Raw genomic sequence first — 3,582 nt, forward strand, 5'->3', positions numbered from 1 at the left:
CATGCTGATCACCGTGCCAGGGATGGAATAGGGCCACATTTTGATTCAACACACAGGTATTCAACCTGAGACTTCTTAGAATCAGGTTAGTATTAAGCTGTGTCCAAGGATCTTATGAAACACAATTAAACCAAATTAAATTATCTTTTTTTTTTTTTTTTGTAGTTTAGAAACTGCCTCAGGGATCTTTATTACAAACAATCAGGTCAGAGAGGACCTGTGATCTAGTGAAAAATCTAGGGAAAAACAACTTCCAATGACATATGGCAGAACCCCCTAAGGCTTATAATTAGACAATAATAAACCAAAGGTCACCTTATGTTTCACAGAGGGTGTTTGTACATTCAGGATGATCAAGTTGAATTCCAAAATGGATATATTGATTACCTTACAGATAAACTAAAAATATAAAGAATATTGGAGAAGGTAAGAAAAACCAGTTAGTATGGAAAATAACATTCTTTCTTATTAAATTCAAAAGCATATTTATAGAAATATTTTAATCCTTTTCAAAAGAGCTACCTTAAATATCATATTTGGTTTCCAATTATATGCATTGCCTGCTTTCATTTTTCTGTTTTTGTTTTTTTTAAATAATCATGTTCTGAGTGTGTATTTTTGTCAAACTTTGCAATGGTTATTTCATATAGATGTTTAATACTTAAGTTATTATGTTCTTTTCCTTTAAGTATCCTGATTTTCAAGGATTACATTTTTTATTATAAAAAATATATTTGAATTTACATTAAAAAAAACCCTTGGCAACTTGCAAGCGTATAATACAGTGTAATTAACTATAATCACCATGCTGTACATTAGATCCCCATAAGTTATTCATGTGATAACTGGAAGTTTGTACCCTTTCACCAACATCTCCCCATTTCACACATCCCCTCAGCCCCTGGTAACCACCACTCTACTCTCTGTTTCTAGGTGTTTGGCTTTTTTAGATTCTACATGTAAATGAAATCATACAGTATTTGTCTTTCTCTATCTGACTTACTTCACTTAGCACCATGCCCTCAAGGTCCACCCATATTGTCACAAATTAAAGTGTTTCCTTCTTTCTCATGACTGAATGACATACATATATCTCACATCTTCATCCATTTACCCATTAACAGACATTTAGGTTGTTTCCATATCTTGGCTATTGTGAATAATTCTGCAATGAACATGGGAGTGCAGATATCTTTTCAAGATCCTGATTTCATTTCTTTTGGGTATATACCCAGGGGTGGAATTATTAGATCATAGCATAGTTCTATTTTTAACTTTTTGAGGAATCGCCATACTCTTTTCCACAGTGGCTGCACCAGTTTACACTCCCACCACAATGTACAAAGTTCCCTTTTTCTCCACATCCTTGACAGCATTAATAATCCCTTGTCTTGCTAATGACCGCCATTCTGACAGGTGTGGGGTAGTATCTCGTTGTGGTTTTGATTTGCCTTTTCTGGATGATTACTGAAGTAAAGCAACTTTTAATGTACCTGTTGGCCATTTGGATTTCCTCTTTGGAAAAATGTCAGTTCATTTCCTGGGCCCATTTCTTAATCAGATTGTGTTTTTGGTTTTTGCTTATTTTGGCTATTGAGTTGTTTGAATTCCCTATATATTTTGGATATATGGTTTACAACTATTTTTCAGATATATGAGTTACAAATATTTTCTCCCAGTACATAGGTTTCCTTTTCATTTTGTTGATTATTTCTTTTGCCGTGCAAAAGCTTTTTCATTTGAGGTAATGAATTATTTATTTTTTATTTTGTTGCTTGTCCTTTAGGTGTCATATCCAAAAAAATCATTTTTCATTCTACTGATGTGGCATATCATTTTTCAATTTGCACAGGTTGAACCATTTTTACATCCTAGGGATAAATCCCATTTGATCATGCTATGGGATACCTTTAATGTTCTGTTGAATTCAGTTTGCTATTTCTTTGAGAATTTTTGCATCTATGTTCATCAGGGATATTGGCTTGTAATTAATTATCTTGTCATGTTGTATCCTTCTCTGGTTTTGGTATCTGGGTAATGCTGACATTGCAAAATGAGGTTGAGAGTGTTACCTTCTCTTCCGTTTTTTGGAATAGATTGAGAAGGATTGATATTAGTTCCTTAAATGTTTGGTAGAATTTTTCAGTTAAATCACTTAGTCTGGGCTTTATGTATTGGAAGGTTTTAGATTACTGATTCAGTCTCTTTGCTACTTATAGGTCTGTTCAGATGTCCTGCTTCTTCCTGGTTCAGTCTTGGTAGGTTGTAGGTTTCTAAAAATGTATCTATTTTCTAGGTTATCACTTGTTAGTGTAGGACTGTTCATTATAGTCTCTTAGGATTCTTGGTATTCCTTTGGCATCAGTTAAAAAGCTCCTCTTTCATTTCTGATTTTATTTATTGGAGTCTTCTCTCTTTTTTTCTTAGTCTAGCTAAAGGTTTGTCAGTTTTGTTTACCTTTTAGAAAAAAAAAGCCCATGGTTTCACTGATCTTTTTTATTTTTATTTTTTTAAGATTTTATTTATTTATTTGACAGAGAGAGAGCAAGAGAGCAGAGGCAGGGGGGACAGCAGAGGGAGAGGAAGAGGAAGAGGGAGAGGAAGAGGCAGGCTCCCTGCTGAGCAGGACCCTGGGATCATGACCTGAGCCAAAGGCAGACGCTTAACCTGACTGAACCACCCAGGTGCCCCTATTTTTTTTTTCTGCTTTTCTGGTCTCTATTTCATTTATTTCTGCACTCATCTTTTTTATATCTTTCATCTGCTAACTTTGGGCTAGTTCTTCTTTTTCTAGCACCTTGATGTGTAAAGTTAGGTTGTTTGACATCTTTCTTTTTTCTTAATATAGGCATTGATGGATATCCACCTCCCACTTAGAACTGCTTTTGCAGCATCTCATAGGTTCTGTGTGTTGTTTTTACATTTTTGTTTTTTTCAAGTGATTTTAAAATTTTCTTTTCATTGTCTTTCTTGACCCATTAGTTGATCAGGAGTGTGTTGTTTAATGTCCACACATTTGTGAATTTTCTAGTTTTCCTCCTGTACTGATTTCTAGTTTCATATCATTGTGGTCAGAAAAGATACTTTCTGTGATTTCAATCTTCTTAAATTTGCTAAGATTGTTTTGTGCCCTTCTGTAGAATCTATCCTGGAGAATGTTTCATATGCACTTGAGAAGAATATATATTCTGCTGCTGTAGGATAGTATGTTCTGTATATGTCTATTGGGTCCACTTTCTCTAAAGTATGGTTCAAGTTCAACATTTCCCAGTTGATTTCTGTCTGATGATCCATCCATTGTTAAAAGTGAGATATTGAAGTTCCTTACTGTTATTTTACTATGATCTATTTCTCCCATCAGATCTGTTAGTATTTGTTCCATATATTTAGGAGCTCTTATGTTGCATACATATATACTTACGATTTTGTATCTTCTAGATGAATTTATCCCCTTACCATTATTTAATAATCTTCTTTGTTTCCTGCTACTATTTTTTGGCTTAGAGTCTATTTGTCTGCTTTAAGTATAGCTACCCTTACTCTCTTTTGGTTTTTACTTTCACGGGATACCTTTCTCCATCC

The sequence above is a fragment of the Phoca vitulina genome, unplaced genomic scaffold (genome assembly GCF_004348235.1).
Source record: "Phoca vitulina isolate PV1807 unplaced genomic scaffold, GSC_HSeal_1.0 scaffold6, whole genome shotgun sequence".
Classification (NCBI taxonomy): domain Eukaryota; kingdom Metazoa; phylum Chordata; class Mammalia; order Carnivora; family Phocidae; genus Phoca; species Phoca vitulina.